The sequence below is a fragment of the Macaca thibetana genome, chromosome 16, assembly GCF_024542745.1.
Source record: "Macaca thibetana thibetana isolate TM-01 chromosome 16, ASM2454274v1, whole genome shotgun sequence".
NCBI classification, from domain to species: domain Eukaryota; kingdom Metazoa; phylum Chordata; class Mammalia; order Primates; family Cercopithecidae; genus Macaca; species Macaca thibetana.
In genome coordinates, this window is record NC_065593.1 from 31,993,743 (window position 1) to 32,009,332 (window position 15,590).

General features: G+C 41.5%; 2 protein-coding genes across 5 annotated transcripts in view; one reads left to right on the forward strand and one right to left on the reverse strand.

The window, feature by feature from the left end:
* Positions 1-15,590, reverse strand: part of TADA2A (transcriptional adaptor 2A) — a 556,520-nt gene that overhangs the window by 74,789 nt on the left and 466,141 nt on the right. The gene's annotated exons all lie outside the window — the stretch shown is intronic.
* The window catches only part of ACACA (acetyl-CoA carboxylase alpha), a 329,721-nt gene that overhangs the window by 959 nt on the left and 313,172 nt on the right, over positions 1-15,590 (forward strand). The window lies entirely within an intron of this gene.

Below are 15,590 nucleotides of genomic sequence, written 5' to 3' on the forward strand. Positions count from 1 at the left end.
TTTTTTTTTTTTTTTTTGAGACGGAGTCTGGCTCTTTCGCCCAGGCTGGAGTGCAGTGGCCGGATCTTGTATTTAACCTGTCATAGCAAAGATGACTAAGTGCCTTATTCCCTCACTAAATATCTCTGTAAAGGAACCTGAGAAATCACCTTTTTTCCTCTTTAAGCCGATATAATAATATCCAAATCCATGTTGAACCAGTATTTTTGAAGATTGACCTTCAGGATAAACTAATAGCACAATCTTCATGCCCTTTCATTCTTAACTAACTGAAAAGGTTGACTTTTGTACTAGGAACCCAACGAAGAAAACTTGTATCTTGTCAAGCTAGGTAACCTGGCTGCCATTAACTGAGACCAAAATATCCCAGCAGTTTGTCCTCAGCTGCTAAGCTGCTATGGTTAGAATCAAAAGTAGAGTTTCTGGCCTGGTGCGGTGGCTCATGCCTGTAATCTCAACACTTTGAGAGTCCTAGGTGGGAAAATTGCTTGAGCTCAGGAGTTCAAGACTAAACTGGGTAACATAGTGAGAGTTCGACTCTACAAAAAAATCGAAAAATTAACTGGGCATGGTAGCACACGCCTGTGGTCCCAGCTACTTGGGAGGCTGAGGTGAGAGAATTACTTGAGCTTAGACAGTTGAGGCTATAGTGACACGTGATTGTGCCACTTTACTCCAGCCTGGGCAACAGAGTGAGACCTCGTCTGGAGGAAAAAAAAAAAAAAAAAGGTGAAGAGACAACCTACGGAATGGGAGAAAATATTCATGATCCCTACATCAGATAAGTGGGCAAGGGCCCGAAAAGACATTGCCCAAAAGAAGACATGCAAGTAGCATGGGAGGCCGAGGCGGGTGGATCACCTGAGGTCAGGAGTTTGAGACCAGCCAGGCCAACCTGGTGAAACTCTGTCTCTACTAAAAATACAAAAATTAGCTGGGCATGGTGGTGGGCACCTGTATTCCCAACTACTCAGGAGGCTGAGGCAGGAGAATCACTTGAACCCAGGAGGCAGAGGTTGCAGTGAGCCAAGATCGCGCCATTGCACTCCAGCCTGGGTAACAGCGAGACTCCATCTCAAAAAAAAAATAAAAAAGAAGACATGCAAGTAACTAACTGGTATGTGGAAAAAAATGTTCAACATCACTAATCATCAGGGAAATGTTAATTAAAACTACCATGAGATATCACCTCACACCTGTCAGAATGATGATTATAAAAAAGCGAGATAAGCATTGGCAAGGATGTGGAGAAAAACCCTGTGCACTGTCAGTGGGAATGTAAATTAGTACAGCCATTTTGGAAAATAGTATGGAGGTTCCTTAAACATTTTTAAATAGAACTATAGAACTACCATATGATCCAATAATCCACTTCTGGGTATATATCCAAAGGAAGTGAAATCTGCATGTCGAGGTATCTGTACTCCCATATCCATTGCAGCATTATTCACCATAGCCAAGACATGGAAACAGCCTACATGTACACCAATGGATGAATGAATAAACAAAATGTGAGAGATATATATATATGTGTGTGTATGTGTGTGTATATATGTGTATATATGTATGTGTATATATATACACACACATACATATACACACACACACACACAATGGAATACTGTTCAGCTTTAAAAAATAAAGAAAGCCTGTCATTTGCAACAACACAGATGAACCTGGAGGACATTACGCTAAGTGAAATAAGCCAGGCACAGAAAGACAAATACTGCTTAATCTCACTTATGTGTAGCATCTAAATAAGTCAGGCTCATAGAAGTAGCAGAATAGAGGTTACCAGGGGATGAGAGAGAAAGAACTGGAAGATTTTGGCCGAAGGATACAAAATTTCAGTTAGACAGGAGGAATAAGTGCAGGAGATCTATTATACTATATGGTGACTATAGTTAAAAATATATACTTGAGGCCAGGTGCTGTGGCTCACACCTGTAATCCAAGGACTTTGGGGGGCCAAGGAGGGTGGGTCATCTGAGGTCAGGGGTTTGAGAGCAGCCTGGCCCACATGGTGAAACCCCATCTCTACTAAAAATATAAAAATTAGCCAGGCGTGGTGGTGCATAACTGTAATCCCAATTGCTCAGGAGGCTGAGGCATGAGAATCACTTGAACCTGGAAGGCAGAGGTTGCAGTGAGCCAAGATTGCACCACTGCACTCCAGCCTGGGCAACAGAGCAAGACCCTGTCTCAAAAACAAAAACAAACAAACTATATATATGTGTGTGTATATATACGTATATATGTGTATATATGTGTATATATATACACGTGTGTGTGTATATATATATATACACACTTGAAAATTGCTAAGAGAGTAGATTTTGATTATTCTTACCACACAAAAATATAAGTATTTGCGGTAATGGGTATATTTTGCGGTAATGGATATGTTAATTAGCTTGATTTAGCCATTCCACAATGTGTATGTCTATCAACACATGTTGTACATCATGAATATACACAATTTTTATTTGTCAAAAAGTGTTTATGCTATAAGTAAATTAAATAAAATATATTTCTTAGAATGTTATTTATAAAAACAAAGCAAAAAAACAGATCTGTCCAAATATAACTAATAAACTGACTCTCATTATTTAACACTCAAGAGTTGGCTGGTATCAGGACTTTCATAATGCCACGGCCATTAAACAGTTTTCGTGAATCCAGACCTTCATTACCCATCTCTTCTGCTTCTCCCTCACCTTATGGATTTCTTTCTCATGTACATAGAGTGCAGAATATCTGTCTCATGAGTCACCAGCCTTTGGGCAGAACCCAAAAAATTAGATGAACTAGAAACATATTGTCGCTAAGTGGCTCCGTTTACCAGACAATTCTAAAATGCCTACTAGGCTGCCTAGCTGCATACTTTTCCGCCTAATGTACAGGACCTCCACCTTGTGACTGTCAAAACAGGCTCCTAAATTATTTTGCATCATTTGGTGACAGGCAGTCTATACTCTTTTGCAACCAACAAGTAACCAATAAATGTTTGGAATATACAAGGAACATGGCATTGTTTAATATAATTGAAAAAGCAAGCTTGGACTTTGAAACTTTCCTGAATTTGAATTCTGTCTCCACTTCTTAATCACCTTTAAAAATTTAGGGCATGACGTGGTGGCTTATGCCTGTAAACACAGCACTTTGGGAGACCGAGGCGGGCGGATCACTTGAGATCAGGTGTTTGAGAACAGCCTGGCCAACATGGTAAAACCCCATCTCTACTAAAAATTTAAAAAATTAGCCGGGCTTGGTGGTGCATGCTTATAATCCCAACTCCTTGGGAGGCTGAGGCAGGAGAATCGCTTGAACCCAGGAGGCAGAGTTTGCCGTGAGCCAAGATCCCACCATTGTACTCCAGTATGGGCAACAAGAGTGAAACTCCATCTGAAAAAAAAAAAAGAATTTAGGAAAGTTATTATCTTCCTGCATCTCTTTTCTCCTCCTATGTAAAATGAAAATAATAATGTCTAATTCATAAGAGTTTCATAAGGATATGATGAAAGCCCGATGCAGTAGCTCACGCCTGTAATCCCAGCACTTTGAGAGGCCGATGTGGGCAGGTCACTTGAGGTCAGTAGTTCAAGACTAGCCTGGCCAACATGGTGAAACCCCGTCTCTACTAAAAATACGAAAACTAGCTGGGCATGGTGGCATGCACCTGTAATCCCAGCTACCCGGGAGGCTGAGGTGTAAGAATCACTTGAACCCGGGAGGCAGAGGTTGCAGTGAGGCATGATCGCTCTGTCCCCGACTCTAGCCTGGGGGACAGAGCGAGACTCAGTCTAAAAAAAAAAAAAAAAGGAGGGGGTGAGATGATATATGTGTGTATACTACTACCTTGTTCATGGTGGGAGTCAAATACATATAATTTTAATTCTAGAAGTGCTCCACAGGATCATCCTGGGGCTTATTTAGAAGTTGTTCTAGGTAGGTTAACTAGCGCTCAGCATAGAATTTTTCATTGTTTAAATAAAAAACTCTTATCAACTCTAAACCTGTAGGTTTCAAGAACAACAGCCAATTAACAGAATTTTTTTTGCTGGCAGTTTCTTCAGGATTTTCCTCACTATAGAATACTAAGGAAAGTATATGTTATCTCACAGGTCGCAGGACAAATGTGTAGTTGCAATATAGGATGGAGGATCCAGCCTTGCCTCAAATGGAGAGCAAACTAAGGAGCTATGTCTCATTTAATTAATGCAAATAGTGAACAAACTTATGCATCATTAGCAATTAACTATAAGACTGTTCCTTAGAGTACAGAGTGAGTACTTTTATTGTAATCAAAACTTACAACAAGATTAGTCTGATGCATATTTAATAACATATGTAATTGTTATGGTGTTGCATTATAATTAGGCCCTACACATTAAATTGTTTACATAAATGACTGTAATTGGCTATTTTTACACAGCCAAACACATAAAGTGTTTGCCTGCTCATTTTATTAATTTTCTGGAATCTATAATCATGCCAAAGAGAACAGTTTATCTGAAATCCTTTACTACTTAATCATGCACTCACAAACACACTATTCAAAATGACACAGCAGGATTTCCCTTGGTACTGAAAATAGCTACTATTCAAGACTTTCTGTGTATATTCTGTCATTTAATCCCTAAGAAACCCTTTAAGGGAGATGTTGTGACTCCCATTTTACTGATGCAGAAGTTGAATCTTAAGAGAATGTAAGTAGGCAGCATAGTGGATATTCAGACTACTACCACAATCCCTGACACTACTTTATACCGTCTCAGAAGGTAATGGATCACAGCAGAGATATGTAAAATTAGTTTAGGAGAGAGTGGCTCTGAGAAATACAGGATATATACAGTATATCCAAAGGGAGAATGAATCAACCTGAAAAAGAGAGAGATTAGTCAGGAAAGGAACAGTAATGGAAGGGCTGGAGCTGACTTAGTGCCCGTTCAAGGAAGACAGCCTTGGCCAGTACATTTCAGGCATTATTGCCCCATTATAGCCCACTATATTGTAGAGATACTTATCAGACTAATGCCATCTAATATTTAAATTTTAGAACTAACTCCTGTTATTCTGATTTCTTTTCCTTTTTTGAGACGGAGTCTCCCTCTTGTTGCCCAGGCCGGAGTACACTGGTGCCATCTTGGCTCACTGCAACCTGTGCCTCCCGGGTTCAAGCAATTCTGCTGCCTCAGCCCCCGCAAGTAGCTAGAATTATAGGCATGCGCCACCACGCCCGGCTAATTTTTGTGTTTTTAGTAGAGACAGGGTTTCACCATGTTGGTCAGGCTGGTCTCTTACTCCTGATCTCAGGTGATCTGCCCACCTTGGCCTCCCGAAGTGCTGAGATTACAGGCATGAGCCACCACCCCCGGCCTTATTCTAATTTCTTTTCTTTCTTCTTCTTCTTTGTTTTTTTTTTTTTGTTTTGTTTTTTTTTTGTGATGGAGTTTCGCTCTTGTTGCCTAGGCTGGAGTGCAATGGCGCAGTCTCAACTCACCACAACCTCTGCCTCCTGGGTTCAAGCAATTTTCCTGCCTCAGCCTCCTGAGTACCTGGGATTACAGGCATCTGCCACCACGCCTGCCTAATTTTGTATTTTTAGTAGAGACAGAATTCCCCATGTTGGCCAGTCTGGTCTTGAACTCCTGACCTCAGGTGATCTACCCACCTCGGCCTCCCAAAGTGCTAGGATTACAGGCGTGAGCCGCAGTGCCCAGCCTCTAATTTATTAAAAAGTAATTATTGTAAGGCCAGGTGTGGCGGCTCACGCCTGTAATCTCAGCACTTTGGGAGGACAAGGCAGGTGAATCACGAGGTCAGGAGTTAGAGACCAGCCTGATCAACATGGTGAAAACCCGTCTCTACTGAAAATACAAATATTAGCCGGGCGTGGTGGTGCGTGCCTGTAATCCCAGCTACTCTGGAGGCTGAGGCAGGAGAATTGCTTGAACCTGGGAGGCAGAGCTTGCAGTGAGCTGAGATGGCGCCATTGCACTCCAGCCTGGGAGACAGAGCAAGACTCCATCTCAAAAAAAAAAAAAAACCAATTATTGTAGGCTGGGCGTGGTGGCTCACGCCTGTAATCCCAGAATTCTGGGAGGCCGAGGTGGGTGGATCACCTGAGGTCCGGAGTTTGAGACCAGTCTGGCCAACATGGTGAAACCCTGTCTCTATTAAAAATACAAAAATCAGCCAGGCGTGGTGCTTGCACGACTGTAATCCCAGCTACTAGGGAGGCTGAGGCGGGAGAATAGCTTGAACCTGGAGGCAGAGTTTGCAGTGAGCCGAGATCACACTATTGCACTCCAGCCTGGGCAACAGAGTGAGACTCCATCTCAAAAAAAAAAAAAAAAGTGGTAATTATTGTAGGGGTTAAGCTAATGTTTTTCAAGTTTTTTAAGTCATTATTACCAGCCCTAAAGAACCTTTTTAGACATATATGTCTCCCCAACAAAGTTTTAATACCACAGATAAACTATATGTATGTTTATGTACTATATATATGTATTTTGTACATAAAAAGACTAAGTTTTTTTGCCCCTTAGGATAAGACTTTTCCCCCCACCTTTTTGAGTGCATGGGTTACACAATGATGCATGAATGATTTGGCTTCCCCCTAGAACTACCTTCAGATTCAAAACATGCTTTATGCAAAGGAGAGTATTTCCGTACATATGACAATTATTATTTCTAATTGTAAGTTAAATTCTGTACATATGACATTTATAATTCTCATAAACTAATAAACTAATTGATAGTTTTACTTTTGAGCTTGCTTAGTGTGATTCTGCTCCTAAATAAGGGGGTTATTCTCTATGTGTGGAAAATTTGGGTTTCAAAGCCTGTAAAATAGCATGAGAGGTCTTTTGATAGCCTGCTAGCTTTCACCAAGCCTTTTTGCTTGAAACTTCTAGAGCATTCTTAATTGTTCATTCCTTCATTTAGTAAGTATTGAGTCCTATTTTAGGCCAAGGACTGTGCCAGGTACTAGGGATTCAAAGACTAATAAAATAATGTGCCCTCCAGAAGCAGCTCACTGTCCAGTTGGGGAGACAGATATGCACACAAATATTACAATACAAAGTAATATGTACTGTAACAGAGATATGCTAGAGATACTAAGAGCTCCAAGAAAAGATTAGTTTATTTTAGGGAGAATTAAGTGGTGGAACTCTATAAAGTGATGAGTTAAATCTTGCAGAAGAATGAGGAAGAAATTCCAAGCAGAAAGAACAAATTATATAAGGCCCCAGAAGTATGAAATAGCATGGCCAGTTTGGTCTTTGTGACTGGAGTGCAGAGAGTAAGAAACAGGAAGGTCCCTCCTAAAGTAGAGAAACTTACACAGGTAGAGATTAGACTATAGAGGGCTTTATACTTTATTTATAAGGCTATGGGGAACCAGTGAAACATTTTTAATTGGGGAGTGATGCTATCACTAATCTGGGCTTTATCTTTCCAACCACTGGTGTGCCTTGAGAAGTGGCAAGATTAAAAGCCTGGAGTTATAGCAGTCCAAGTGAGAGATGGTGAGGGCCTGAACATCATTGGAATGGGAACGATGAAGAAGAAATTGATTAAAGATATTTAAGAAGTAATTAATTAGAGGGAGAAGAGAGAGGAAGGTGGTAGGATTAGAGATAATCTTCAGATGTCCAGCTGAGGTGGATACTGATGCTACTCACCCAGAGAGAGACAGCAGAGGGCAAAGCACAAACATGAAGGGAAAAGGAGAGATTTTGTTCTGGATATGTTGAATTTGAGGTGCCTATACAATATACAGGCACTATTCAATAGGTGGATTCAAAAGCCAAGGGAGGCTGGACGCTGTGGCTCACGCTTGTAATCTCAGCACTTTGGGAGGCCGAGGCAGGTGGATCACTTGAGGTCAGGAGTTCAAGAACAGCTTAGCCAACATGGTGAAACCCCGTCTCTACTAAAAATACAAAAAATAGCCAGGCATTGTGGTGAGCACCTGTAATACCAGCTACTCAGGAGGCTGAAGCAGGAGAATCGCTTGAACCTGGGAGGTGGAGGTTGCAGTGACCTGAGATGGCGCCACTGAACTCCAGCCTGGGCGACAGAGGGCAACTCTGCCTGAAAAAAGGAGAAAGGCCGGGTGCGGTGGCTCACACCTGTAATCCCAGCACTTTGGGAGGCTGAGTTGGGCAGATCACGAGGTCAGGAGATCAAGACCATCCTGGCTAACACGGTGAAACCCCGTCTCTACTAAAAATACAAAAAAAAATTAGCCGGGTGTGGTGGCAGGCACCTGTAGTCTCAGCTACTTGGGAGGCTGAGGCAGGAAAATGGCGTGAACCCGGGAGGTGGAGCTTGTAGTGAACCAAGATCACGCCGCTGCACTCCAGCCTGGGCAACAGAGCAAGACTCCACCTCAAAAAAAGTAAAAATTAAAAAACATAATAAGGGAAAAAAATGCCAAGGGAGACATTCAGGATAAATCGATGAGGGAGTGAGCAAGAGATTGATGGAAAATTGGAAGCCACAGGAGAAGACAAGATTGCCTGAACTCATTGAATGGAAAAACCAAAAGAAGGAAAAGTGAAGAATAGAAACTTGGATGACAACAGGTAAGACACAGAAGAGCCCACTAATCCAGAAAGGGAGAAGTAGATTTAAGAGAAAGAAGGAGCAGTAATGGTGGGAGGTGGAACGTAGTCAGCAGAGCATTATTAAGACCACATAGGCCCTAAAAAGGAAATATTATGGGGCTTGCCATGTAATTTTAATTTCAAGTGGATTAAATGTTTAAAGAAAAAAAAAAAAAAGGCCAGGCGCAGTGGCTCACAGCTGTAGTCCCAGCACTTTGCGGGGGCTGAGGCTGGTGGTTCATCTGAGATCAGGAGTTTGAGACCAGCCTGACCAATATAGTGAAACCCCATCTCTATTAAAAATACAAGAATTAGCTGGGCGTGGTGGCAGGCGCCTGTAGTCCCAGCTACTCGGGAGACTGAGACAAGAGAATTGTTTGAACCCGGGCGGCAGAGGTTGCAGTGAGCCGAGATCACGCCACTGCCCTCCAGCCTGGGCGACAGAGGAAGACTCCTTCTCAAAAAGAAAGAGAAAAGTTAAGAACTATAAAACTATTAGAAGAGAATATGAGAGAATTCCTACATAATTTTGACATGGGGAAGCAAAAATCTTCCTAAGTATGGCTCAAAATACAGAAGGCATAGAAACAGAAATTAATAATTTGGCTATACAAAACTCAAAATTTCTGCACAGCAAAAAAAAAAAAAAAAAAATCATATGTCAAAACATAAATGGGGCCGGGCACAGTGGTTCATGTCTGTAATCCCAGAACTTTGGGAGGCTGAGGTGGGCGGGTCATCTGAGGTCAGGAGTTTGAGACCAGCCTGGCTAGCATGGTGAAAACCTGTCTCTATTAAAAATACAAAAGTTAGCCAGACGTGGTGGTGCATGCCTGTAATCCCAGCTACTAGGGAGGCTGAGGCCGGAGAATAGCTTGAACCCAGGAGGCGTAGGTTGCAGTGAGCCAAGATTGTGCCACTGTACTTAAGCCTGGGTGACACAGCAAGACTCCATCTCCAAAAAAAAAAAAAAAAGAAGAAAAAAAAAAACAAAAAACACATAAATGGAAAAATGTTTGCTACTCATATCACAAAAGGCTAATCATCTAATATAAAGAGCTCCTAGAGCAGTGAGCCATGATCATGCCACTGCGCTCTAACCTGTGCAACACAGGGAGACCCCATCTCACACACACACGCGTGCACACACATACACACACACAGAAGCGGCTCCTAGAAATAGATAAGAAAGAGATCAGCCACTCAATAGAAACATCAATGAAAGATGTAAATAGAGGTTATGTGATGTGTAGTGGTTAACAGTATGGAGATTTTGATGTTACCTACCTATGTCGGAATCCTAGTTATGTCACTTACTAGCTCTATGACCTTCGGCAAGTATCTGATCCTCAACTTCCTCTTCTATAAAATGTAGGTGGTAATTGTAACTACCTCAAAGGAGTAAGTGAGAAAAAGGCCAGTAGTATTTAATAGTAACCTGGTGACTCATGGTAAAAGAAGAAAGGGGACCTAGAAAATGACTTCTAAATTTCTGGTATCTGGAACCTTGAAACAAAGAGATTCTGGGAAAAGGACCACAATCCCCATCTGTCTGTTTTTTCATTAAGGGCTCGTATTTACTAAGTCGCTACAAAAGCGTGAAACATAGCCCTTTTACACTGTAGAAATACAGTGTAAGATTCATTGTCTCTGTGTGAGAGAACCAGGCATCAATGAAATACTACAGAAATACATCATTACCAACAGATGAATACCAGGAAGGAAATTTACACTATAAAACAGTATAGAGGAATCTGATGGAGTTTAGGTCAGACTGAGGAGGTGACTGTTCAGCCAATATCTGAAGGAAGAGTGGAAAGTTACTAGGCTAATAGTAGTGAAGAAGGGGAAAGGGGATGAGACTAGAAACCATATTCCAGGCAGACAGAACAGCATAGGACTTGAGGAGGGAAAGGAGCTAATCCTTTGCCGCTGAAGCTAGAGAAGGGGAAGAGTGGGGGAGAGGAGACTGGAGGGAGGCAGGCAGATTATCTAGGGCCTTGGCAGTCGTCTTGAGGGTTTTGGACTTTATCCTGATAGCAGTGGGAAGTCACTGAAAGTTTTTTAGCCAAAGAGTAACAAGATCAAATCTGTATTTTGAAAAACTGGTTACAATGTGGAGAATTGTATGACGATTAAACTGAGGCAGGAGAGTGTATGGGGAGACAGATTCTGAGGATATGGTAGTTCATGCCAATGATATGCTCCGTAAACCTACTTGTTTTCCTAACATTACTGTAGTAGAAGGCAAAGACTGATTCTTACATAGTAAATGTGCATCAATATTAGCTATTATTATTATCTATAGCTAGAGATAAAAGGCTTAAAATTAATCTACCAGGAAGAATGAGTTCATTGGAGTGAAAGGATTTCATTGAAAGCATGGATATGCAAATCAGATTCTTTTCTTTCTAGAACAGGGAGGGAGTTAGAGGAGTTAAAAAGTGATACCACAGGCTGGCCGCGGTGGCTCACGCCTGTAATCTCAGAACTTTGGGAGGCCGAGGCAGGTGAATCACAAAGTCAGGAGTTTGAGACCAGCCTGGCCAACATGCTGAAACCCCGTCTCTACTAAAAATACAAAAAATTAGCTGGGCATGGTGGCGGGCATCTGTAATCCCAGCTACTCAGGGGGCTGAGACAGGAGAATCGCTTGAACCCGGGACGCGGAGGTTGCAGTGAGCCGAGATTGTGCCACTGTACTCCAGCCTGGGCAACAGTGTGAGACTGTCTCAAAAAAAAAAAAAGGCCAGGCATGGTGGCTCACGCCTGTAATCCCAGCACTTTTGGAGGCAGAGGTGGGCAGATCACCTGAGATTGGGAGTTTGAGACAGCCTGACCAATATGGAGAAACCCTATCTCTACTAAAAATACAAAATTAGCTGGGCGTGGTGGTGCATGTCTGTAATCCCAGCTACTTAGGAGGCTGAGGAAGGAAAATCACTTGAACCTGGGAGGCAGAGGTTGTGGTGAGCTGAGATCATGCCATTGCATTCCAGCCTGGGCAACAAGAGCGAAACTTTGTCTCAAAAAAAAAGGTGATACCACAGCAGGGAGAAGAGGAGGCCAGACAGACTTCCCTAACTGCAGTGTTACTCTAGCACACCAGCTATCTGTTTTGCAAAGATGCTCAACCACACTATTAAATATGGAAATTTACATAGGAACAACAATAACATTACTTTGCAGACATCATACTGGCAAACATTTTTAAATCCCAGATTTCCAAGTTAGAGAAATAATGGAATAATGGGCACTGTCTTTACTGCTGATTTTACTGTACTTGGTACAACCACTTTAGAGAGCCACATGTAATCTAGCAAAGTTGAGGATATATGTAAACTGTAGCCCATTAATTCTACTTCTTGGTGTAGTCTCAGACATAAACATGTTCAAGAATATTCACTGTAGAAGAAATAAACTGCTGTCTGATATAATCACATGTATAATTTATCAGTCTTCAAATTTAGTGTGTTTTCTATAGAATATTTGATTCTTCAAGAGGACAATAACAACTTTACCCTATAGCCTACACTGTTTATTTTTCTTTTTCAATATATTAGGGAGCAAAAATGTCCTGAGTTAATCCTCGGAGAGTATTCTGGGCATCATCTTATTCTGCAGAGACTGTGACATTAAGCCTGTAAACATATCATTCTCCATCCTATTTTAAATTTTAGTGAATAGGATGAAATTCGGCTGTTGTGAGTAACTTTTTTTCCCCTTGGGACAAGAGTACAGGCTTCACATTTATTATTTGTTTATCCATTTTAATTTTTTTTTTTTTTTTTTTTTTTTTTTTTTTTTTTTTTTTTTTTTTGAGACGGAGTCTCGCTCTGTCACCCAGGCTAGAGTGCAGTGGCTTGATCTCAGCTCACTGCAACTTCCATCTCCCGAGTTCAAGCGATTCTCCTGCCTGAGCCTCCTGAGTAGCTGGGACTACAGGTATGCGCCACCATGCCCAGCTAATGTTTTGTATTTTTAGTAGAAACAGGATTTCACAGTGTTAGCCAGGATAGTCTCAATCTCTTGACTTTGTGATCTGCCTGCCTCGGCCTCCCAAAATGCTGGGATTATAGGTGTGAGTCACCGCGCCCGGCCCCATTTTACATTTTTGTATTTGTGCCCACTGTGTTTTTTCAGAAGATGCAGTTAGCAATTTCAGCCACTAGATGGTGCAAATTCACAAGAATCCAATGAAAGTTCCTCAATTACAGTACAAGGTGCACCTGTTGCTACACTGCACCAATTGAAGGAGAGTGAGGCAAAGGAAAAACTTTTTGGATCTGAAATTTCAGTATAAACATGGATCCAAGTTCACTAGAAGTTCAGATTAAGGGAAATTTTTAGAATTTGATCACTGACAAGTCAGATCATTGAATAAGGAAAGACAAAAGAAAAGTGTTGTAATAATGAAGAGGAAGAGAAAAAGGAACAGATAATGAAATATGAGGGAAAATAAGTCTAAGGAGATGAATTCAAGTGTTAGCAACAATTATAGTATGACCTTTTACAGTTTTGCATCTCCCTGGTAACTGATAGCAACTTTGATGTAAAAATAAAGCTTACTTCATTCTCTTCTAAAAAGTCAGTTATGCTACCCTTAGCTTATCCATTTGGCAGTGTGACATTATCAACAAATATTTTTAGTATCTACTATCAACATGGTGCTTTGTTGATACAAAGTAATACACAGATATACAAATTAACGTAGATACTAGTCTTCAAGCAGAAGAACCAGTAAATACATATAAGAAGATAAGTAATTGACTGGATTAAGAAAATGTGGCACATATACACTGTGGAATACTATGCAGCCATAAAAATGGATGATTTCATGTCCTTTGTAGGGACATGGATAAAGCTGGAAACCATCATTCTGAGTAAACTATCGCAAGGACAGAAAACCAAACACTGCATGTTCTCACTCATAGGTGGAAATTGAACAATGAGAACACTTGAACACAGGGTGGGGAACATCACACACCAGGGCCTGTCGTGGGGTGAGGGACTGGGGGAGGGATAGCATTAGGAGATATACCTAATGTAAATGACGAGTTAATGGGTGCAGCACACCAACATGGCACATGTATACATATGTAACAAACCTGGAGGTTGTGCACATGTACCCTAGGACTTAAAGTATAATAATAATTTTAAAAAGAAGATAAATAATTCAAGGCAACCTGAAGGCCATTGTGTCAACTCAGAAAATGGAATACTTTTTGAGAGTGGGAATGGAGTATCAGTGGGTTGGGAAGGAAGGGATCATAGGACTCTCAGCCTGTCCAGGGCAAACAAAAAATAAAAGGATTTCTTCTGGCCTTTAGTCATAAGTACATGCAGCAACTCTTCCTTGGAAAATGGACAGTTATGGATATAGACATAGGAAAAGTGCTCTAGGTCAGAATCTGCTGGACAGTGATTAGAAAGCATCTAAAATATTAATAGGAGAGGGTAGGAAATATGAGGAAATAATGGTTAAGGCCAGTACCATCCCTGAAACCACTGTTGCACTAGCCTGGGAATACAGAAAAGGAAGGATGTTAATGGCTTGTTCAGGCCTTTCAGAGATCCAAAGTCCCAGGTCACTTTGATTTTTTAGATTACAGGTTTATCTAAAAAATGAAGAAATGGCAAAACAGAGATATACAATATGTTCTATATTTTATTTATATTTATCTTTTTTTTTTTTTTTTTTGAGATGGAGTCTCACTCTGTCACCCAGACTGGAGTGCAGTGGTGCCATCTGAGCTCACTGCAACCTCTACCTCCCGGGTTCAAGGGATTCTCCTGCCTCAGCTTCCCGAGTAGCTGGGATTACAGGCGCACACCACCACACCTGGCTAATTTTTTATTTTTGGTAGAGACGGGGTTTCACCATGTTGTCCAGGCAGGTCTCAAACTCCTGACCTCAGATGATCCACCCAACTCGGCTTCCCAAAGTGCTGGGATTGCAGGCGTGAGCTACCACGCCTGGCTGTTGTATATTTTAACTGTTTCTGTTTAACAAAGTAATGCTTTTAATATACATGCAAATATGGCTGTTTACTTAATGTCATTCAGCAATAACTTAAAAAGTTTAAATTGGAGGTTTTTGTGAATGTACCTCTTTGCCCTACACAACTACCTATCTTAATTTTTGGGCCTATCAAAAAGTATTGGGGTGACATTGACTCTTAGGGCGCGGTGGCTCACGCCTGTAATCCCAGCACTTGGGGAAGCCGAGGTGGGCAGATCACCTGAGGTTGGGAATTCGAGACCAGCCTGACCAACATGGTGAAACCTCATCTCTACTAAAAATACAAAAATTAGCCGAGTGTGGGGGTGTGCACCTGTAATCCCAGCTACTTGGGAAGCTGAGGCAGGAGAATTGCTTTAACCCGGCAGGCAGAGGTTGTGGTGAGCCAAGATCATGCCATTGCACTCCAGCCTGGGCCACAAGAATGAAACTCCATCTCAAAAAATAAAAATTTTTAAAAAGGTGGAACAGCTTCTAGTCACCTCTAAAACTTGAAAATAAACACAACTTCTGGAGATGTAGTAGTAACATATTAGCCAAGAAGAGACAGGTTTTTTGTTGTTGTTGTTGTTGTTGTTTTTTTTTGAGATAGAGTCTGGCTTTGTCACCCAGGCTAGAGTGCAGTGACACAATCTCAGCTCACCACAACCTCTGCCTCCTGCATTTAAGCGATTCTCCTGCCTTAGCCTCCCGAGTAGCTGGGATTACAGGTGCCTGCCACCATGCCCAACTCATTTTTTGTATTTTTAGTAAAGATGGTGTTTCACTATTTTGACCAGGCTGGTCTCAAACTCCTGACTCAAGTGATCCACCCACCTTGGCCTCTCAAAAGTGCAGGGATTACAGGCATAGGCCACCGCACCCAGCGACGAAACAGATTTAAAGCGGTGTGAAGAATATGAAGTTTTGTATGTGTCTTTTTATTATCTGTGTATATATATTTATAATGT